The 24,505-nt window shown below is 42.8% G+C and overlaps 1 protein-coding gene across 2 annotated transcripts in view; it reads left to right on the top strand.

The window, feature by feature from the left end:
- The first annotated feature begins 8,898 nt into the window (after positions 1-8,898).
- TAFA4 (TAFA chemokine like family member 4) overlaps positions 8,899-24,505 on the top strand; it is a 111,921-nt gene continuing 96,314 nt past the window's right edge. The window contains exon 1 of one of the 2 annotated variants that reach the window (XM_073354808.1): positions 8,899-9,057. The gene's annotated coding sequence lies outside the window, so the exon portion shown is untranslated. The other variant, XM_073354806.1, reaches the window with a different exon arrangement.

Here is a 24,505-nt window from a genome sequence, read left to right as displayed (position 1 = left end):
CATCAGTGTAAATCAGAAGATAACTCCACAGTGGCTTCATTGGAGTCATTCTGTGGTTTCACTCATGTAGTCTAACCCAGGGGTTCTCAAACTTCATTACAGCGCAACCCCCTTCTGACAACAAAAATTACTACACGACCCCAGGAGGGGAGACCTAGGCCTGAGCTCGCTCGAGCCTCACCACCCAGGGCTGAAGGCCTCGGGCTCAGGCTTTGGCCCTGGACCCCAGCAAGTCTAACGCCAACCCTGGTGACCCCATTAAAATGGAGTTGCAACCCACTTTAGGGTCCCGACCCACAGTTTGAGAACCACTGATGATTGCAGTCAAGTGCAATTAACTAAAACAATGTAAGTTAGTCATAATGAACATCTTTCCTCAACATGGATCAGGTCTCCCTCACTTTACTAACATTGTATGGTCCCCCGACTTCAGTGGGACCACTCATTGAAATAAGGCAAGCAGCTGTAGCCTCTTATATCCATCTGGCTTCAATCACATCCTAACAATTGGTGAATTAATTACATTTTCTTTAACAAGTATGTTTCTTTATTTAACATATAAATACATGTTAAAGAAAATGTAATTCATTCACCAATTGTTAGGATGTGGTTGAAGCCAGATGGATATAAGAGGCTACAGCTGCTTGCCTTATTTCAATGAGTGGTCCCACTGAAGTCGGGGGACCATACAATGTTAGTAAAGTGAGGGAGACCTGATCCATGTTGAGGAAAGATGTTCATTATGACTAACTTACATTGTTTTAGTTAATTGCACTTGCCTGTTCAAAAGGATGTCACTTGCATAGCTACCAGTGCATTTCATCACAGAACTTGATGACCGAACATAGAAAGTAGGGGACTCAGATTTTTTCTGTGCTTGGATATTTTTTCTCCCAAAGGAAAATCAATAACATTATATTATAGATGGGTGTTTCCTGAGCTTTGAAAGCTCCCCTACTGGAAAATGAAACTTGAGGGACCCCTGCTTCAGCCCCACCGTGTGTTGTTAAATGTCTGCTCATCAGATGTATACATGTCCCCACTTCTCTTTTGCAGGATGCTGCTGTAGATCAAGATTTTTTGAAAAGATTCACATTTTGTTGCAAGTGAAATAAGTCTTTCATTTTTAGAAGCTAAACTTATTCTAGAGGCTAACTTCTGGAAGTAGAATAATGGCTGTTTTACGGTGGAGAAAAATTTAACAATCCAGGTTTGCTGTACTCGTAAAATCACTGAAGTCACATCTTTTAACATGGAGTGTTTTGAAAATCGCAGATGCACTGAATCTTGAGAATAGCCCTGAAATGACACTACTAAATGGAGTCCATCTTTTAAAGTCATAACCTTTATTTTAAGTGAGTCGTGCAGTTTGGGAAAACCTGACCCTGAGGTTCTTGGGGTTTTGGTTGTTTGACCAGGTTTTGCCCTGTGCTGACATATCATCTGTTCTTTGTCTGTGAGATACAGAGGAACTTTTCTCAACTTTCATGCTCATTAGAGTACAACTGATGGTTTCTGTGGCCAGAAATATGTAAGATTCTAAAGAAGATGGAGATTAATTTTCAGAAAGTTGAGGTTTGATACACAATCACATGTGGGTTTTGCACACACAATTAACAAAATGGCGTGTACACCCAGGTATTCATACCCATTTATGTCTGAAGCTGCCATGATTATGTGCCCAAAGATGGTACACAGCTTGTGCACCTGCAAACTTTCTGAACAGCACCATTCTCATTAATGATCTAGGCCTGTTCTCACTTCCTCAGTCGTTTCATAGTGCTCGATTGATGATTGATTGGAGATCCAATGCTAGACACTCTTAGACAAACAGCTTCCTGTCTTACATCCTCCTTTGACTTCGTTGCTAGTGATGAGAGGGCATGCTGCCCTTTCATTGTGTCACCTGTCGTGGTGTCCCGGGAGTGGCTGATGGCCTCTTTTGAGACTACACATTATTATTATTTATTGCCCTGATAGTGTGATAGGCACACCCACACAGGTTCGGTTTTGGCCCTCCAAACAAAGTCAGAATGTCTGTCTTTCCCTTAGAGAGACAAGGTGGCTGCGGTAATGTCTTTTATTGGACCAACTTCCATTGGTAAGAGAGACAAGCTTTCGAGCCACACAGAGTTCTTCTTCATATATTTCCCTTATTTATTTTAATCTATACTGGCAACCTACGTCAGTCCCAAGCTCCAGCTCTGCACTAAGGCTCCTAATTTAGGGCCTGATCCAACTCTCATTGATTTGTGTAACCTGATTTATGTCACTTACCATTAACCTTCCACATATTCTCCCCCCCCCAACCCCCCTCACAAGAATATGCCTCTCTTTGCAATGACAACCTAATCCATTCTGGCTACCTAACAGCCCTCTCCCTCTTTAGATAGTGTTTGCTGTCAAAGCTTTTACTTGAGGCTCTTTCACTCTGTGCCAAGTCCAGGTGGTACCCTGCTGCCTTCTTCCTTTGTTTTCTCTCTGTGCACCACTTAAATCCCACTCAAGCCCTATTTTGAGGATTTAAAAGGTGCATTGGCTTTGCTGCTGGACCTCTGACAAGGGGGAATTTCATCCTACTAGCAGAACGGCCATCTCCTACCACAGGCTGCACAATGCTTTTCCAATTCAATTACTGCGTTGCCTCAAGACCTCAGATGCTCCCAGCACTGTCCCTCCAGGATACAATACTTTATTAATGACCTGATTTACCCCATTGCTAGACACAGCTTTCTTGTGCTTACGGTCCTTCATTTGCCGTCTTTACAGATTATTTTTTCACTGAAAAATGCCTGGATTTTACAAAAACTATTATTTTTATTGATTTTTTTAACCCCAATTTTGGACCACTCAAGTACATGAAAATACTGATTATGTTAACAAAATGCAATACGCTACAGTAGGTAGATGTGTTTATATTCATCTATAGGCTAAGTGTCAATGGGAGGCTTTCTGTTAAAGTAAGGCAATGTAGTGGAAGATACACACACACACACATGCATGGACTGTTAATGAACCGTTCATGAAATAAACCACAGCATTAAACTGCTTTTACTTTCAATAGACTTACTTTTCTCTATTTGTTGCTTTTCCGTCCTCCTGTCCCCTGATATTAACCCCAACATGTACCCAGAAAACAGTTAAATTAATTTTTTGCACTGATTTTCATCTTCTTTAAATTTTTGTAACAAGCGCTGATACACTTCTAGGAAATTTTAAAGAAAATAAAAACTGAATGTGAAGGACCTTGCTCACGCTAGAGATGTGAAGTAATGCAAACTCAGAAAAAGAAAGATCCTGCTCACAACAGCAACACATAGGCCTGGGGAAGGATGTAAAGGAAGAAGATGCAGAGCTGTTAGGAAGAGGTGAAATCACGTAGAGAGACCAGAGGTGGATTTGTGATGAGGCTAACATTATGGGTGTGGAGCTTTTAATTAATTAATTTGTAAAGTGATCGTGCAATCGAGTATTCAACAACTACAGAAATGGGTCATGACTAAAAATAGTTGAGTAAATCAGTTAAACTGAGAATATACTTAGTCAAGTGTAGCCATTTCCAAGATAGAGAACGATTAAAATTGGACGTGAGCGTCAAGTCGCTTTTGTCTTGTTATGTAAGTGTCACACCTGAAAGACCCAATTAGCACTACTTCCCGTGTACAAGCAAGCCACTTTAGATATTAAAATGAGGTATAATGATGAATGAAAGTGTGGGACGTGTCTTGGTTATCCTAGGTTCATAACATATAATTGAATTATTTTTGTAAGCCTATTTTAAGACCTTTGATTTCTGGCTTCTGTTTTTAATTAATCAGCCTGCTCTTGCCCTTGTGCATTATTATGCTGTTCATTAGCATTCCATGAGACTGCAGAAGTTTGACTTCTGAATAAAGTAGTGTACAAAAAGAAGGGAGGCTTTTTATCTAACCACTTAATAATTTAAATGGAACTCTTCTTTAATCATTGTTTAACTGCACAATAGCTGTTTATTTAAAATGTGCATCAGCTAATTTTGCAAGCAGAAATAGAAAAATATGGATAAACATTTTAGAAATAATGAGCCTTTTAACTATTCTAATCATCAAAAGACTTAAAACGTATCCAGGACTTACTCTGGCTCATCTTGGTGAGACAGTCATAGAGTTCGGTGAGGTGTCAAAAGGTACAAGCCTACTTCTGTTCGAGGGAAGCAGTGGACCCTGGTAACTGAAAAGCTAAAAGCTGATTGGCAGCGTGAATATTGTTGGCATGGCCTCCAGCTGTGATGATTGGGTCTTGTGAAAGAGGAAGAGGTTGTTTGATCACAGGACTGGGGACTGGGGACAACTGAGTTCTAATCCTTTCCTATAGGTTTACTATAAGAAAAGGAGTACTTGTGGCACCTTAGAGACTAACCAATTTATTTGAGCATGAGCTTTCGTGAGCTACAGCTCACTTCATCGGATGCATACTGTGCAAACTGCAGAAGACATTATATACACACAGAGACCATGAAACAATACCCCCTCCCACCCCACTGTCCTGCTGGTAATAGCTTATCTAAAGTGATCATCTCATTGGGCAAATCATGTTGGGCTAGAGCCAGCAAGGACTTTCCCATTAATTTAAATGGTGCAGGATTAAGACCTTAATCCCTTTGTGGGGTTCCCATCTGTAAAATGGGAACTATAATTCCCCTCACAGGGATGTTTTGCAGATTCAGTTAGATAGTATTTGAAAAGTGCTCTCAATATACTAAAAACAGTAAGCATATGTTCAGCATTTGTATGTTGAAAATGTTTTACAGCCATTACCTAATTTATCTGAACAGTACGCCTATGAGATAGGTATTAATATTCCCACTGTAGAGGTGGGGAAACTGAGTCAGGGCGAGAGATTTGTTCAAAGGCAGAGACTTCATCAGAGCTGGGATGAGTTCACAGGTTTGTCTCATGCTCAAAGCGCCTCCCACACAAATGCTGTGTATAACCTAGTACTCTAGTACTTTGCATAGGGTAAATAGGTCTGAAGCAGTGCAGACTTATACAGGGTGAAGTAGCAATGAGCTGAAGTAGTAAATTGCACACAGCCTAGCTATAAAGAAATTAAATTATAGCTCTGAGCAGCCAACAATTGTCCATATGGCTGCTTCACACTAAGAGTGAAATTCAGCACAAGGCCTACATGGGATGTAAGCAGTGCATGGGTGTGTGCTGTTCCTCTGGGCAGGGGTGAATTTTACCTTAACAGGATAGTAAGGACACCACAATACCACCTCCGCAGCCTAGAGAGTCTGTATGCGTCTAAGTTTTCAAAAATGGCTAGTGATTTTGAGTGCCACCATTTTTGAGTCACCAATGTAAAATACCTTTCAAAGAGGCCTGATTTTCAGAGGGTAGGTGGTCAGCACTTCTAAAAAGCAGACCCCCTTTAAGCTACCTCAAGGTAGGCACCCAAAAATTGGCCTAGCCAAAATCATTAGCTGCACTTGAAAATTTAGGCGTGTCAGTTTATATCTAGTGCACCAATCACCATTGTACCTGTGTAAGAGTATTGGATTGAAATGTGTGTGTCTGTTTAAAAAGTAACTTGCAATTAGGTGCAAAGTGCATTTGCACTGTGCAGACCATAAATGTCACTTTAATGTTTTCTGTTGGAAAAGCAGGAAAAACGTTTAAACCGAAGATGTACATTCTTTCTCTATAAAATAGTTCACCTAGAACACAGTCATAACACAACAAATGCTCTTACCACTCCCCAGCCCGGATATTTGGAATTTTGCGCTGATGTGCAACCCCATTACAGTCATGATTATTTGTCAAATGCTGCCAATGAAGCTGGCACTGTATGAGCCAGAGGAGAAGATGTGGCTCTAGCCCCGAAGAGCTGACAACGAAGCAGGAGGACAACACAAAACTCACAGATAGAAGCTTCCTCTGGTTCTATCTCAAATCTTTTAAAATATGTATAATGGGTGATTCAGGGCATTTTTCTTGATAGGTTTCAGAGTAGCAGCCGTGTTACTTTGTATTTGCAAAAAGAAAAGGAGGACTTGTGGCACCTTAGAGACTAACCAATTTATTTGAGCATGAGCTTTCGTGAGCTACAGCTCACTTCATCGGATGCATACTGTGGAAACTGCAGAAGACATTATATACACAGAGACCATGGTATATAATGTATATACCATGTATATAATGTCTTCTGCAGTTTCCACAGTATGCATCCGATGAAGTGAGCTGTAGCTCACGAAAGCTCATGCTCAAATAAATTGGTTAGTCTCTAAGGTGCCACAAGTACTCCTTTTCATTTTTCTTGATGTTATTGTCCGAGGGCTTCACAAAAATTTGGAGGCAGGACTGAAAGAAAAAGAGAGTGGGAGCACTAAGCTAAGAATGGAGTCCCACTCACAACGGGCAGCATGGAGGAAGAAATGAAATCTGACACTAAGGGCTTTAGCCTGCTCCACTTTAAGTCACCATTAAAACTCCCATTGATTCCCCCTCCTTCGTAGGAGTCAGATTGGGCCATAGGGGTGAGGGGAGGCAAGGGATTTATTGGTGGAACTGGATTTTGTTGGACCCTCGCTCTCATTCTCTGCAAAATTATCTAAATGGGTTGCATTTGCCGCTGTAAATTTAATAATACAACAGATTGCGCTAGAGAAGGTAGAGTGATTTTTAAGGTCTTGCATATAGTAATGCTGGAAAAGTTAGACAAAGGTCAATTTGAAGGACCATACTTGGTTGAAATCCACAATATGAATAACTCTTCAGTTTTACTCAAAACACCTGTGGTGGTCCACTCAGTTTATCCACTATCTCTTTGCATTACATGGTGACGATGGCTGGTACTGCAATAGCACCTGAAGGCCCCACCCAAGATCCGGGTGCCATTGCACTATGCATTATACTCACACAGTAAGAGACAAATCCTCCCTAAAGAATCTGGAGTCTAAATAGACAAGGCAGGCAAAGGGGGATAGAGGAAAGTGAGCAGTGGAGTTGCTCAAGGTCACCCAGTAGGTCAGTGACCCCAAGTCCAGCCACTAGAAAACTGCCAGTAAAACATCATTTTTTATTAAATGTCATTGAATTTTAAATTTGACAGTCCATTTTCTTATGGATGCAGTATATTACTGACCAGACCTGTGACCAGAGGAAGGTTGGCAGGTCAAGCCTCTGGCATGCTAAAATGCTTGCCAAGTTGCCAGTGTTTTCAAAAGAAGACGCTGACCATATTTGCAGACCAACCCTTTGCTTGGGAATTGGCTTTATCCTCTTCCCCCAGCTAGGGCATGCCCAGCTCTCTGATCCTAGCAGTGAGTCTGCTAGACAGCGAAAAGCTTGGGCTGAGTGGGAGAGCTGCATGTGCTGTGCAACCTGGGGAAAACATCCAGATCTTGCACTGCAGCAACTTGAGTTTCCTCACTTGCAGGCCCTGGAGATGCAGCACGCATAGGATAGGGCACTTCCCAGAACCAAAAGGCATCTCCACTTGTAGATCGGCACTTACTGTGCGCTGTCCTGTGATGGCAGGGGCAAGAGGAATTGGGAACCATATGGAGTGGAAAGAGGGGGAAAGAAAGAGAATGGGGTGCCTTAGGAAGATGCTAAAGGAAGAACAACAGGTCCTGTGCTTCCTTCCTCCCTCTGAAAAGGTAGCAGGCAGAGGGACCCAAGTTTAAAGGAAGGGTTAGTGTATTTGGGAAGGTTGCTTGGAGCCTTTGTGGGCTCAGCTGAGCATCCATCTTCCAGGATGCTTATCTGAGCTCTGAGTCTTCGGAGTTCCCACATCCCTCACTGACCCAGGAATTGTTTGCCAGACTGAAAGTGGAGACTTCTTTGCCAAGGGGCATTTGCACTCAGGCATCACTCTTTATGTTGCAGGGGCCACGTAATGGAGAATGGGACTGCTTGTCAAAATGCGGACATGGTCCTACTGTAGGGTGAGGGAAAATGCATCCACCCTGACTAAATTGGCCTTCAACCTTGGTTCTCCACTTGTAAGGTAATTCCCTTCTCTTCATGTGCCAATATATATTTATGCCTGTATCTGTAATTTTCACTGCATGCATCTGAAGAAGTGGGTTTTTTACCCACACAAGCTTATCCCCAACTAAATCTGTTAGTCTTTAAGGTGCCACCAGACTCCTCATTGCTTTTGTGAATACAGACCAACACGGCTACCCCTCTGATACTTTTTGGGTGAGGAAAATTAACTGGAAGGCGGAGAAAAGGGGAAGGGCTAGGGAGAAGATGATTTCTGAGGTCTGCTCCCTTTGGCTGGACCTGTTGCCCATCAGCATGACTTGCACCGCTATTCGACACGCCCCACGAGTGTGGGTTCTTGGGTCTCTCTGTCCGCGTAAGAGATCAGTGAGTTTGCAATCGCTCCCAGTTAGTGCCTTAGCTCCGGCGGCTCATGCTTTTCGCGCAGACGGCCCTGGCCCAAGGCCGGCAGCATCCGCAGTGTTGGTTACACCAAGACCCCCCCACCCCAGGATTTGCACGGGATGGGGGACAGCGGGCGCGGGTAGGTCTCAGGACTCAGCTCACCTATGAAATCTCCCCCCCCCGCGCCCCGTTATGAATGATCTGGGGTTCCCTTCTGGGGTTCCTCTTCCTTCCTCTTCTGGGGTTAAGGTGGCCACGGCGGGGCTCCAGCCGGGCGCCCGGAAAGCACGGGGAAGGGCACGGAGACCTGGGGGCCGGCCGACTGCCCCCCCCCCCCCGCCCCAGTTCTGCAGCCAGCGGTGGTGACTCGCCTCCGGCGCGGGGGCGGGAGCGGGGCTGGCCAATCAGGGCCGGCTGCCATGGCCAGGGGGGTGGCTTTCTGGGCCACTCTAGTTTCAAACCGGAGCTGCTGCAGCCTCCCCGGCTGAGTCTCCGCTCGCCGCGCTGGGGCTCGCCCGGGAGTCGGGCGCAGCTGGCCGCTGGGGGGGAGTCCCCGGGGGGGCGCGTCCCTCCCCTCCCCAGCCTCCCGGCCCCACCGACCCGGCCGCTTCGGAACGTCCTTCCTCCCTGCCCGGCTCCGGCGGGCGCGCTCCGCCCGGGCCATGGGCGATGAGCCTGGGTGAGTGAGCGCCGGGACGCGCCGGCCGGCTGCAGCTGCGCCCCGGAGCCGGGCTCGGACCCCGCGGCCCCATGGCGAGCGCCCGGCTGCCCCAGGCGCACGGCTGAAGACAGGCCGGGAGAGGGCTGGGTCCGTCGGTCCCCGGAGCAGACAGACAGACAGGCAGCCCGGCTCCAGGTGAGGCCGGGGGGCGCCCCCCTGGGTCTCCTAACTTTCGGGGCAGGGGGAGCGGGCGGCTCGCCAGCCCTGGGTCCTCCCCTTCGGCTCCTTGGGGGTCCGGGGACCCCAAAGTCTGGGGAAGGGGCTTGTTCCGAAAGGACCCCGGAGCGCCTGTCCCCCGGTAACCTGTGGCGGCGGGGCTGGGGGAACTGGGCTGCTCGGTGCCGGCTCTCTGCTTCCCGGGGGGACCCCGGGGGGAAGTGGGGTGTATGTGAGCGGCCCCGAGCAGGGGGAAGAGCGTGGATCTGCGGGGCGGGGAGCGCCCCAAGGCGGGTCACCCCATCGGCCTCCCTCCGGGGAGAGCCCTTGCGAACGGCTGCCCGTGAGTTCGAGCCCGGAGCCCGAGCTAGTGGCTGTCGGGCGAGCTTGGGGAGGCGGCGGGGAAGAGGCTGCCTACGGCTGGCGGTGGGCTCTGCCCTGGCAGCAGGGGTAGGACCCCGCCGTGCCGGGGAGTTGATGCGACTAGCGGGGCACCAGCGGTGGCCGGTGGGAGCTGCCCGGGTGCAGCCGCGGCCGAACGGATCGGGTTTGCTGGGGGAGGGCGGAGACGTGCCGGGGTTTGTGGGGTACAGGAGGAGGGTCCCCCTCCTTCCTCCTCCAGCCTATTGGCACCCTGCAGCCGGGCCCGCTGAGGAAGCGCTGCTGAGGTCCCGGTTTAATCACGGGGAATTTTATCGGGGAGATAAGCGCCTCGGCCCCCAAGTCCTGGGACAGCCGCGATCCACCCTCCTCCTGGCCCAGAGGGCAGCGCTGGTTAGCCGGGCTCTCCTCGCTTGTCTGCTCCGCTTGTTCGCTTCCTCGCCTCTTCCTCCGAGCGCTCGAGATGCAAGACAGGGAAGCCCTGGAAGGGGCCGAACAAAGTTTCGGTCCCATCAGCCTACCGAGTTCAATGTGGTTACGGTTCCTCTTGCGGTTCTGCTATTGCCCGTCTCCGGAGTCCTCTCCCGGCCACTACGCGGGTGATCAGGGCTCGTGTCCGCAGCTTTGGGTTTACTTTTGATCACTTGCGTTTGAAGGGCTACAGAGCGGAGCCTGCCCTCGAATGAGCTTTCAATCGCTCCTAACCACAGCTGGATTTGTTTAGCCAGAGGGATTGCTCTGATTCTGGGAGACTCCAAAACCCACCCAGCGCCGGACTGAAATGTTCCCTCCCCTGTCCTGAACGCGTCCGCATCTGTCCGCTGCGCTCCGTTTTGTCTGGCAGTGTGTGTGCAGACGACAATATGTTAAAAATCCACAAAATCAGAAGGTTCATAGGATTTTTTTATATTGCCAATTTAAACTATATTTTGACTCTTTCTCACTGATTACTCGTGCGGTACAAAATGAATAACTCTTGACAGCATACTCCCCATATGCCGCTCAGAATCCTCCAAGGTGCATGCTTAATCATTGCATTACAACTTGAGCACAGATGTGTTTTGAAATTGCTTTGACATGTATGTTTTTCTGACAGTGTTTCATAGCATGCGCTATGTGCATATTTCTGTAACTATAATTGCTATGTATAGTTAAAGGGCACAATAGGAATGTGCACTTCGCTGATCATTTAGTGTAAAAGTGTTATTAACAAAGTGCAACATTTGTTCTGCAAACCGGTAGTAATACAGTTTAATCCATGAATGCAATTATCAGAATCATTATGGATAAATAACGATTTATCTGTTCCCAAAGTGACCCTCTGAGTATGTGCAAGCTGCATCAATTCACCAATCAGGACCTCCATTACTTGAAGGTAGACCTAGCATTTTACAATGCTTTTTTTTAAGTACATCTGCCTTCAGATTTGACTCGTCTTGCCACCCCCATAAGAAAGTACCAGCATGTCAATTTACATTACTAAGAGTATCTATATTTGATGTAAATAACATACTTTCATGGCTGTTCTACCTGTGAAAATGTCATGAGCAATCAGAAAAGCTTATTTTTGCAGATGTCACGGTTACATTTTTGTTCCTGAGAAATGGATTTGACTTCATTTTGCTAAACATTATGGTTCCTGAAATAGTTTTTATTTCCTGGACCAATTGTCTCACCGCTGGCAACCTCTTAACATTTTCAAATGGGAGTTCTTGAACACATACTTTATTTTAGCTAGGGATATTACAATCCCCATTCCTCTCAATGAAGCAGGCATTCTTTGTTGACCCCATTCCACTCTGAAAATAAAAAGCACCCCATCCTCTCTCTTTCAACACTGTAGCTTTATTCTCTGCTCCAGTGATTTACTATATCACTTACACTGATGATACTTGCTATGTAGATGATTGGGGTAATGTGCATGATGTTAAAACTGCAGTCAGTGGGGATTAATGCGTGGGTATGACATCACCAGCAGCCAATCAGGTGACTGCTTTGGACACACATTGACCAAAACTGTATTCTAAAACTGATTTAGTGATTCTGCATTGCTTCTGATGACTAGGGCAAGTGTTGACAGAATGGACTGATTCTTAACAAGTTTGGATTGCCTTTCCCCTGTCCCCAGAAGGAGTTGAAAAATACCCACTTTTCAAAGATTTCGGGTTAAGAGATCGGTTGAATGTTGATACCTTAGTTTTCAATAAACCAGACATTAGTACAGTGTGCTACTGCCTGATTATTAAAATAAAAAAACCAACTTGATGAGGTCTCAATCCAGACCATGAGTTGTCATCTGAACAATCATGTTTCTATACATCCTATATTTGCAGTTGCAGGCACTAAATAACATTAGTGCTCTGGATGTGATCCTACTGCAACCTTTATATGAGTAGCCACGAAGGGTTGCAGACCTGGGCCCTATCTTTTTATTACCTTGCTATACTCCAATTAAAAAAACAACAACAATAGCTTTCGGTAACTTTTGCAGTATTGGGCCGATATTACTGAATCTGACCCAACTTTTGTAATGCACATAATGTCTATGTACAATCTGTTCTCTTCCACTTCATGACACTCACTTAAACATTATTGTTATGTTATCATTTTGGGCCTGATCCAATGAAAAGATTTTGATTGACTTCAGTGGAATTTGAATCAAACCCACGTGTGGATATACCAAATACGGTCTGCTTGTAACTGGTGTACATTCCTTTGTTACTATTTTTTTCACATTCCCTAGAGTTCACACTTTTGAGCCGATTTAAAAATATTTTGTGCACCAGGTTCAATCACTGGAGTGTTTAATTTATATTGTTTCTTAGCAATTATTAAATAATCACTGCAGTTTTCATATGTAGGAAGTATTAAATTTCAGTGACCCGCATGAAGTATTCCCGCATTGCCCTGATGCTCCCCAGGAGTGTGTGTTCTCATGCCTTGGCTACCTGTAAGAGGTGACAGGATACATTTAATGAATTACCTTTTAAATTAGAAGGCAGTAAACAACTCATTATTTGATTAGAGCAATATTAAAATTAGTAGAATGTTATAGTCTTTTCATATCCTGTGGCACAATTTTACTAGCTAGGAAGTGACATGAGTTACTGTAGAGAGGGGAAGTCTCTAGAGAATTGTAATGATTTTCATCTGTGTGAAATCTAATATATATATATATATATATATATTTTAGTTGATACTATTGCAGAGTTTTTGCTTTCTGGTTTAAATAAATACAGTTTGTTATTTTGAGTGAATTTAGCGCTTGTGAAGGGTGTTGGGTAGACAGCCTTGAAGGTTGAAATCCCCTAATTAGAGAACAAGAACAGCTTCGGCAGTGCTAAAGCAAGTGTGATAATGGTCTTCAGTTCTGTTTTGAGGGGTCCTCTGCCTTCTAGAAATGAGATGGTAGCTCTGTCCCCAGCCTCACTTAATCTTTGGCCTCTATTCAGGCTTCCCACCTGTGGTCACTGTGGTTTATGTGATGTGCTTAACTGCCTGCTGAGGTCATGATCCAAAACTCGTTGAGAAGACTCCATTGATGTCAATGACCTATGGAACAAGCCCTAAGAATGTCATTTCAGTTCACATACACCACCAAACAGGTATCACATGGTGACATGGGGTGGATTTGAACTGGTGATCAGTAGCAGTGAAAGTACGTATACTGTCTTCATTGATTCTCCTCTGCCAATTTTTTTATTTAGTTAGGGTCAACTCCTGCAGTCCTCACTCAGTCAGAACTCCCATTTTGCCGGAGTAAAGAATGACGCTCTCAGGATGATTGTGCCTGAGTAAGGACAGGCTCTATCTGATACTGCTTCTGATTTTAAAAACATGTGTGCAGGTAAACAACAACGAGGTGTTTGGTTGAGGGTGGTTAATGACGGTAAACAATTTTCAGGTTCTCCTTGAAGAAAGGTCCCTATAAAATCTTGAAAGTGTTCCACTCTTGGAACTCCCTTTGACATTAATGCGTGTTCTTCCTGCTGTAAAGCCACTGCAGGATCAGGTACTTCATTTACAACTACGCTTAATTTTATTTTACCGTAAGGGGTGTATATAGTTAGTAACACCTGGATGCTGCAAAGCAAACATTTCATACTTCTCCTGCAGCGTATGTGTCCCTGCCTAAGCCATTGTATTAAAGAAATTTCCATGAGCCAGGAATGCTAGAATCTCTGCAGCATATATTCACAGAGCCAGCTACCATCCCTGCACTGGCTGGATGGTGTTTTCAGCTGTAATGCATGCTGAGCGCTTGCAAACGAGGGGGATTTACTTTGGATTTGTGCCACTGTAAGCAGAGTGTCCGTGCTGCTCTAAAGAATCCCAGGAAAGCCAATAGGAAACGGCAGGTTATTGCAGATTTCCACAAGCCACATCACTGAAACGGAACACTTTTTAAGTGATTGCTTTGTAGCTCCTTTATGCCATGGGCCTGATTCCTTACAGGAGTTACTCTATTGGAGTCCATGGTTTTATGCCAGTGGACAACCCAAATGAGGGAAAGTAGAATTAAATTTCATGGTGGTGCTACTAATTTTTGAAAAATGTAATAGTAATTGAAACACAATGGAAGGGAGAGCTTTGACCATAGAATCTTCATGGTCAGGTCTGTCTTCTTGTAGAATATTTTCCTCAACAAAGTGCCCACACAAAGAACGTCTCTCTTTCTTGTTTGAAATGACAGCTCCTGTGCTCTGGGAGACTGAGCAATGATAAATAAAGCAAGCAACGGTATTTATAAATCATGCTTTGCATGCAATGCTGAAGGTAACAGTTTGGTTAATATACCTGGTAAAAAAACCAAACAAACAGGTTTGGGCTTTGTTGCCTTTGTTTTCTGAACCACCAGCTGCAGTACAGGTTTAATTATGTTGGTAAAGTCCTGCTGATAAGAAGTGTGTGTTTTCAGTTGGGCTAAGCCTGGCCATCCTAATTGTGGGAACAACTTACACCTGGTAAAGGTAGGTTGGGACACTGACAGTTTGGTTCTTAAAGGGACAATAAGCAATTTTTCCACGCTGTATCAAGAAAAACGAAAACATGATTCCGGTTGTCAGAGCAAGCCCTAGGCATGGATAAAGCAACTAACAGATTTAACAATTTTGAAATGAATTGCAAACCTCTGGCTCATGTTTGTACAGTCCAGGATATCAGAAACTATGCTTGCATTTTACAAACTATGCACCACATTCTCCTTGGACATAGATTTCAAGGGTTACTAATTATGTAAGTCTGCGGAGAATTTGGCCCTTTGTTCAGTAGCTTTAGTAAGAGTGAGGGCCAAATCTAGACCTCTTGGAAGCAGACAGAATGGCACTGAATGTTTAATTCTTTGCAAAATTAAGTTTTGGTTTTTGTACTGAGATGCCTTTCAATGGCAAACGTTGCAATGCACAGATAATTGTGATAGCTTGAGAATCTGATACAGCAATTAAACAGCAGGATTCTGTTCTTCCATTTGTTGCAAGAGACATGGATGTATTAAGAATTCAAACCTTAGCATAAGTTATTGATGTGTCAGTGGACTCCCATATTGTTACCCACCTTAACACTGTGGAGGTTGTGGTATTTTAGGATCAGGGGATGTATGACTGGTTGGGTCTAGTTACCTCAGGATATCTGTGGTGCTCCCATTACGCAGTGAAAAGTTTGTGTTTCTGGTAGTTTGATCGGTGAATAGAAGTACATTGCAGACGTATTTATGTAGTGAAGTGCAGACGTTTTCATTACTAAGGAAGGATTTATCTTGTTACAGTAGTGAATTTAGGATGCTAAGCTGTGATATTTTTCCTGTTTCTAGAATGTTATGTTGCATTAAAATCAAATCCGGGTGACCATCCTTTTCAATTTAAACCACTACAAGATGCTAATAACGTTGGAGACAGCAAGTTTCCAACTTCAGAAAAGAGCATCATTTATTATTTTTCCTGGTAAAATTAATTCAACCCGCTGAGATTAACTGTAATTATTTTTTAAAATAAAAGAAACTTGGTTTGGATCTTCAGCACCAATAACCCTTGAGGATCCAAGCCATGACATAGTAAATCCATCTTAGTAAAATTAGATTTTTGGGTCTCCCTAATCCCCCCTGCTTCTGGAAAAATAAAAGATCCTAGAGCACATTTAGTGGGTACCCCACAAACCCTTTTCATTCATCCCTGCCTCCTGCTCCCAGTCACTGGGAATGATGAGTGAAAAAATCTTTTTGGACCTGGCTACTTTCTGCTGTTGCCCTGTACGCCGCAGACCTTCAGGCTGGTGGGGGAAATTGGCTGAGCCATTCCCCCAGGTTCCTACTATTGCTGCTCCAGTGGATGGTTTCTGATTGAGCACCAGGGTTCTGAAGTTCCTTCTGCTCTCTTCTAATGAACAGAAGAAGTGGGATGCTTGGCTTTGCTGGTCTACATGTGCAGCTAACTACATGCCTTGCCCCTGTTGCTGGAGGCTTCACTAACTGCTCTTTAGAGGAGCTGTGTTTCAACAACAGGCAAACAGCTGCTGTTTCTGGATTTGAAGTGGTCCGTAGAACTTCTTAGGAGGTCTTTGTGGCTGGTAGGGCCTCCACAGCCACCCCAGCCTCGCTTCACGGGTGTTTTGGGAGGAGGTGGGTTACGAGGCTGCATGCTGGGATATATGGGGTTTAACTCATGGTGGTTGTTGCTGGGCCTGACTCTTGCCTTTAGTCCTGTGGCGTAGTGCCTTACTCCCAGGAGTAGTCACACTGATTTCAATGGAACTACTTATGGAGGAAGGATGCAGCATGAACACAGGTGTACAGGACCCATAAGGATTATCTGCTGCGCTTGCGTTAACAGAATTTGAGCTGTTTGATATGTTAATTTTTGTATCAAATATTGTGTGCTTAATTCCTGCGAAGCACCTAGAGTGTAAGATTGGTGCAGTAAAATTTAAACAAAACACAGGTTCAAGCCCATTTGTATATAAAAGTACTCGGGCAATTGAATCTGAAAATGGTTTCATAACTTGTTGGAATATGGAAGAATTGCTGTAAGGGGGTTCAACAGATGGATTCACTTCCGTTATTTCAGTTCCTTAAGCAGCCGTTCTGAAACTTCAGGTGAACATGCATTATTCTGAGGAATCGGATAAGAGAACACTTGAAACTTGCATGACTGAAGCCGAAATATATTTCAGGTGGGTTACTGGGAAAATATTTACCAATTGCAGGGTTTGCTTGATTCCAGGCTACAAGGGAAAGAAATGGGAAAAACTGAGTTTTTTAATCTAACATTGACTTTTAGTCTGGTGCTGGATATTTTATTATTTTTGTTTAGTTTTATATGTTTTAGCATAAATGAGTAGGTATTAACATAATCCGAATATCTTCACAAATGCCTACTTTTAAAAATCTGCAGTGAGTCTACTATTTAGGAGAGTCTTACCTGAGAAGGAATCTTCCCCCAATTTCTAGATGTACCTGACACAGATAAATGCAGGGAGGGATGGTTTATTTTATGGAAGGATTAATGGAATGCTCCAACAGAGGAATGGATCGCTACGTTGCAAATAAAGTATGTTTTAAAAATGAATGGCATTCAGGATGTACTCATAAATTAAAAGCACTTCTACCAAAAAAAAATCTATGTTCGTCTTACTGTGCATGTTGTTAATAGTTCAGGACATTCATTATTTAGATTTAGCAATAAAAAGACCATACAGAAGCTTTGAGCACCTCAAAAATAATTAAACTTATCATAACAATGATAACGTGTATATTAACTTCAGCCTGCTTGCAGCATTAAATAATTCAATGGAGATAATTTACCTCCGTCAGCTGATAAATAAATAAACTCCCCTCCCACCCCCACCAACCTGGAAAAATCCCCAGAACATCTCTTTATGTCCATCCTGTGCAGAAGCATACCTGTTCTACCGCCCACCCCGAACCAAAACCCTCAGAAATAACATCAAAGTTATTGTACAAATGTGAGAGCTTATTGCAAACGTTGGGGAAATATTCCTTCCAATGACTTGTTACATGACTTCCAGTTCTTAACAATCTTGCATGGGCTCCAAGCCAACCAATAATGTATCCAGAAATGTCCAAATTCCTGCATATGATACTCTAAATCAGTTTTTCAGCCCCATTTCATTTGCACTAGTCCACCCCCCATGCATGTATGTAGCGAAACCAATTAAAAGGGCTATACAATTGTTTAGGATTTAAACAGTTAATTACGGTATAATCCTGCATCCCCCTAGGTATCCAGTACTCTCAGACTTTAGCAGAGGTTACATATGTATAAGGACAAAAAAATTCTGACCCTGTTTCTGTCTACAGAACCCTGCAACCAGAATTGGGTTCTGCAATGGGACTTACTCGCATGAGTAAAGGTGAAATGATCAGGCCCATAATTGCTTCATCTTAAGAAGTTGTATCTAAATTTGAGTATTTCTCAGATAATGTTAATTTATTTGAAAAACTGTAGATCACATTTGTTCTCTAGTCACAATCTATTCTCCAGCTTTCTGTTTGTTGTTTTTGTTGGGAGGATTAAGGGGACCAGCATTTAACCAGCCTCTTTGCAAAAGGCCATGAAAGCCAGAGGAAAATCAATGTTTTTAGCACTGGTAGGCTTTTGAAGTGTGGAAGTTGAACATATTTCCCAGTGAATTGGACTTTATCAGCGAATAAGCTATTAATGTTAAATCTTGCTTAGGACTGTAGCAGATGATGGCAGCTATATGTAATAATTGATTGTTACCAATTTGGTTCTCCTCTTTGCTAAAAACACCATACTAAATAAACCAATTTGTAATGTTGGTGTAAGTACATTTTTATATACAAATAACATGTTCTGTTACAGTTATGTACTGCAGTCTTTTGTTTAAAGTCTTTTTTTTTTTTTTTTTTTGCTACACAGCGGGTTAAAGCAAAAGATGTAACAAAAGTTAAATTTTGAATACTTTACTAAAATTGCTGCTGGTTATGAACAGTAAGGTTTAAGAATAACATTATAAAATGGGGTTTTGAATGGATCTTTCTGTATTTCTAATTGGAGCGCTAACAGTAAAACTGTACCCTCCATATAATACATATGCAATTTGTTTTTAAATGTCAAACCAATTTTTGCTGCTACTTTAAAAAAAAATCACAAGAAAATAATTCTGTTCAAGTTCCCCTTAAATATGACCAAAATGACAATGACATTATTAAGGAGAAGGACCAGACTAGCTGGAGGATATGCATTCGTCACATGAGTTTCACAAATAGATGTTGATTTAGATATTGATAGTAAAGACACGTTCTAGTCATTTTATAGAATTAACAATTGATCAGCTTGTTATGTCCTAGTCCTTCGTTACAGCGTGTTTATTCATTATTGTCATTACAAAGTGGAAGTAGCTGAGATCATGATGATTAGCAATGCAAAATCTAAAAGCAGTGAAATCTGTTTTAATATTAAAACTTTTGCACGGATACACCCTTTTGAGTAATGTATTGATTCCTGCATTTCACAACACGACTTAACTTAAACATCTTTGTCAATTTGCAGTTCACTTACATTTTTCAGAAACTCAGGCCTATGTGTTTTCACAATATCAATGAATCAGGCTTGTAACAGTGTAATGTGCAGTGTAAAACATTCTTTTCAAATTATATTAGGTTATGTCTTGGTCTATGTAAATATACATAGATATATAGTTACAACTGATACACTTAAATATGCTGGCATAGGTGAATGCAGAGATGGTATTGCAGCAAATATATTCATGATTGTTTGTTTGCTTGTTACTAAATGTGTCATTTCTTCTAAATCAGCGGTGACTTAAGCTTGGGCAAACTTCAGAACAAAAATACCCAAAGAGGCTTCTCCTGGTATATTTGACTAATATATTGAAGAAGATAAATAGTTATTTTTAAAATGTATTACACAGTAGAACTGATCACAAAGGGAAACCATTTTACAAATCTGAAAGTTAAGGTCACCCTGAGATGAAAAGGACACTTACGGTGACTAGAAAACCTCTGCTTCCTGAAGAAATTGAGATTCAAAGTTTACTCTTTTCACAGTTTCTTTTATAAAGCTTTGGGATCCCAAGTGTAAAAGCAGAGTCTGTTTTGATGTTCAAATATTTCAAACTATATAGTACATGGAAAATAAGATTCTATCTTCCAGCCAATGCTATAGATTAGTTTTAGTATCTTAATTTATCTCAGTGTATCAAGCTCTAATGATGAGTTTTATAATACAATATCATACTGTTTTACAATAAAATTGGTAAACATTTAATTTAAAACTTTTAACCAATACTTCCCCCCCATCTCTTCTTTACCTTTCCCAGATAACCCTTCTTGTTCTAAAAATCCAGCATATATTTTAGTCATACACATATCACGGAGCAAATAATGCATAATTCACACTTCTTGTGTGAGTATGGAGGTATGCTCAACAGCATTTTATTAGGATTTGTTAATTACACTAATGAATTATTTTCTGTCTGACTCTCTCATCTTAGCTAATATTGCTAACCTGTTTGAGCTGAAGCAAATCAGGACAACATTGATATATATATTTTTGAAAACTGAATAATGGTAGATCTAGACTCATAATTTTTTAATTAGGTCATTTATCTTCATCTATGTTTATCAGTGGAAAGTACTAAGATGTATTAGCAGTTTTTTATGACATGTTTACATACATAACAAAAGTTAAAATGTAACCGAGTTGTGTATGGAATATTTCTGATTTCTTCTTTAATTTTCAGCACAACTTTATAGTGGTTTTTTGTGTACTAGAGGGGTTTAATTTGCTGCTTGTTTTGCTGTTTGCAGTAGTATGGCATGTCATTGCTTATACAGTAGTTTAACTTAGGGTGTAATTAATATTTGAGTTCAGACTTTGAGCCTCATCCTGCAAAAACACTGCAATGCTCCTTACTGAGAGTAATAATACCTATCTTTTTGTTTAGTGCTTTTCATCAGCAGATCTCGAAGTGGTTCAGTCCTTTAATGTATGTATCCTCACAATCCCCCTGTGCGGTAGGAAGATGGTGTTATCCCTCTCTGACCTTTTACAACTGAGGCACAGAGAGGCTAAGTGACTTGCCCAAGATCACATAAGAAGACTGTGGAAGAGAAAGGGATTGAACCCAGTTCTAGGTTAGCACCTTAACCACTGGACCATCCTTCCTCTCATAGTCCCTTTCTGGTCAATGGGACTGCTCACTGTCGTAAACACAATATGGGTTTGATCCTGTGCCCACTGAAGTCAACAGTAAAACTCCATTGACTTTCATGGTGCAAGTAAGCCTGGTCCTGTTTCTAGGACTGGGTCCATAGCCATTATGTTGTGGATGGTATTTCACTGTACAGAAACTCATATTCTGCTCTTGGGTAAAATATACTATGAATGTTAATGCTGGCAAAATACAGGGCCAAATTCTGTTGTTACACTTGTGGAATCCCATTGACTTTAACCCATGCACTCAAATCCATCCTCATTTGTTTTAGTAAATAAAAATATGAACAGCTGAAAAATTTAGGAGATATGTGATCTCTCAAAAGCCATTTAAAATATATAACTTGCAAGATCAACTTGAAAAAAAAAGACAGAATCCTGCACTCCTTATTAAAGCATAATTCCCATTGTCATCTCTGGGAATGTTACCTGAGTAAGGACTGAATCAGAACGTGGGGTTGTATTTCCTATGTGCAGTTGTATGCAAAACAAACCAACCAACCTTCCACATCAAAGAGACTGGATTATGTAGTACTGAACTGCTGCGGTATTTTTACACATGGGAATCTCAAATTTGAAGCCGCCGGCATTTTTTTAGGTTTATATTTACCTTATGTAAATTCCTTCCTACTATATGAATTAAATGTTTATTTGTTGTGAAATGGAGGGGTATAACTATTCAGTAGGGGCCTATTCTAAAGCCCATAGAAATCTAGGGTAAAATTCTGGGGAGAGGAGAGTAGTAGGCTGACAGGACAAATTATTTATAGCTGGTCAAAATGTTTTTCAATTTTTGATTGGAAAAAGTGCCAATTATTTTTTTTTTATGGGAATCTGCATGAAAACCATTGTCTGACCAGCTCTGCCAATCGTACCCGACATGCTGCCATGCTAAGGTCTCAGTCTTGCAGTTGATGTGGTACCGCCTCTGTATCAGTGCAGAGACCCACTGATGTGAATGGGGCTCTGTTTGGGTGCAGGGATCCATCAGTGCTGGCTTTCGTTATGTCAGAGTGGCCATATACTCCTGTAAAATTGTCTGCTGTCTGTGGCCTTTGTTCTGGCAATGTCCGTCACTGGAGAGGACCACTGCCCTAGTGAACAATAGCTGATCTGATCTGCGTTTCTTTGACAGAACGATAGAAGGGGATAAGGGCATATTGCTCATTGTATTTTTCATCTCACTTTTGTGTGGCAGCCAGAGAACTTGATTCTGTGGATGCCCTCATGGGAGGAATCCCATATACGGTACAATGCCGTGAACGAGAAAGCATGCTTAAATTGATCTCCTCGTCCTTAAATTTATCAAGAAACTCCCAGGTCATGGTGGTTTTCAAAGATGAAGATCCCATTGCCCAGAATAGGATGTAGCTATATATGAAAATTGGGACTAGAGCAGTTTAACTCCTTGTACTTCAGGTCAGTGGGTCACTGCCCCTGTTGTTATAGCATTGTCCAAAAGCAGTGTTGCAGTTCAGTGGTTTTCATCCTCTCCAGACAACTCTATTGCTTCTCTAGCACGAGACCTCAGCTGGCTCCCACTGCTGCTTATCCAGTTGTGCTTGGAATTGTGCTTTGGCTTCTTCTGACACCAGTCTCCCAGCTGCCAGTCTCCCAGCTGCAACTCAAGCCCAGCCAACTGGAAGTGGGGACGTCTCAAGGCCAGGCACAGAGGGTCATAATTACAATGGCAAAGGGACCCTAGAGTACCATTCACAAAAAGCCTGAGGTAAGGTGCTAGCACTGGTTTGCCTAGCAGTGGTAACGAACTGTTGCTATAGTTGAGTAATAAGTTTAGGGCCAGTGGAGCTCTTGGCTGATGGTGGGCAGGATTCGACCCTTGATAACTTTTAGACTAAAACTTTCTTTTTCAGGAAGTTGAAAAAATGGTCTCAGCCAATGACATGGAATATCTCTTCCCTTTCTAGGGAAATACCTGCAGGAGAGGGTCTGGGCTGCAGAGAACTATGGGAGGATCCCCTTTTAGTGTTTTCCTAGGGTGCATGGCTTGTTCTCCCCACACCTTATAGGTGGTCATGTCATCAAGGTTTCCTTTGCCTCCGTTAAAACCCAGGACCATCTTTTAAGGTGATTCCTCCAGGATGGAGGAGCTGTGATGCTCCAGTTGGCAGTAAATCTCTGCCAGTGTTTCTGTTGGGCTTCTGTATGAGCAAACAGTCCACGCCTCCTAAATCCCCCTATCTCAGAAAAACATCCCCATATCCTATGGAGTTGGATGCAATTCATCCCAATTACTCTCTGTGAGGTGGGGAGAGAACCCTCTCCCCGAGTATTACTGGTAGCTATCCAAGTGTAGCGGGATGAGTGTTGGCTCAGACTCAGCTTTGATTTTTCTCACTTTTATTGGTTCATCTCAAACTTTAATTTTACTCATTTCATCCACACAAATATTCTGTTTAAACACCAGCCACGTTATGGACTTTGCTACATTCGAAATAACAAAACGGGAGCTGGTGTTCCTAGTTCAGAAGAGGAAAACTGCCAGAAGCAAAGAGGTAAATTAGAGCTGATGAAAATTAATTGCAAACCTGTTCAGTCTGGTCTGTCTTATTGTACCATTATTAAATGGTGTTCAGAAGATCTTAGTCGTAAAAAAACAAAACAAAAACACGTGCTGACTTGTGAGAATTCAGCAAGCAACAGGCTGGGACTTGAATTTCCTTCAGATGTTCCCACTTTGATCTTCACTTTCAATTTTTCATATTGTTTTGGGGCCTTATTGTACTGTGAGAAGAAGACCCAGATCTTTGTAAGCTTCATGCTGATAAGTTTCTATTGAATACTCTCCTGAGTGGTTGAGTTGCTTGTGACTGTGTAGAGGGGCTGAGGGGTGTGGTCCTGAAAACAGATGGAGCCCAGGGATCTATGGGGGAAAAAAAGCTTCAATCTAAGGGATCCCAAGATCTTTACACTGTGTCCAGACCCCATTCCTAGGTGTCTCCCTAGAACAGGGGTTTTTTCAACCTTTTTCTTTCTGAGGCGCCCTAGACATGCTATAAAATCCCCCAGCCCATCTGTGCCACAATGCCTGGCTTTCTGCATGTAAAAGCCAGGGCTGGCATTAAGGGGTAGCAAGCAGGGCAATAGCCCGTGGCCCCAAACCACCAGGGGCACCTAGAAACTAAGTTTCTCAGGTTTTTGCTTCAGCTCCACTTGGCAGGGCTCTGGGCTTCAGCCCCATGCTGCGCGGCTTCGGCTTTCTGCCCTGGACCCCAGCGAGTCTAAAGCTGGTCCTATTTGGTGGCCCCCCAGGGACCCCTGGATGAGAACCACTGTCCTAGAAGATGCTCTGCCATTAGCTGCCCTGACAGGATTGTGCCAACCTACCTGAATGGAGAGAAGACTGCATGAAGCAGAAGTTACTACGTATTTTTCCTAGTAGTATTCACTTTCGCTGGACATTCCATTACCAAGCCAGAGACTTTTCATAATCTTCAAGATTAGCTGTGGAGACCTTGGAGGATCAAAAGAATGTTGACTATTCATGAGACACTGCTACTCAAAGGTATTAAGTTGATCAGGGCTCCTGCCAATGGAGAAATAATCAGGAAGATCCTTATGTATTTGAAAGGCAAAATTAAACAGCGCAGAAGTCTGGGTTAGGAAAATGAACATATTTGTTGTGGGTAACCAAA

The sequence above is a fragment of the Lepidochelys kempii genome, chromosome 7 (genome assembly GCF_965140265.1).
Source record: "Lepidochelys kempii isolate rLepKem1 chromosome 7, rLepKem1.hap2, whole genome shotgun sequence".
Lineage (NCBI taxonomy): Eukaryota > Metazoa > Chordata > Testudines > Cheloniidae > Lepidochelys > Lepidochelys kempii.
This window is presented reverse-complemented; position numbering and strand designations above follow the sequence as displayed.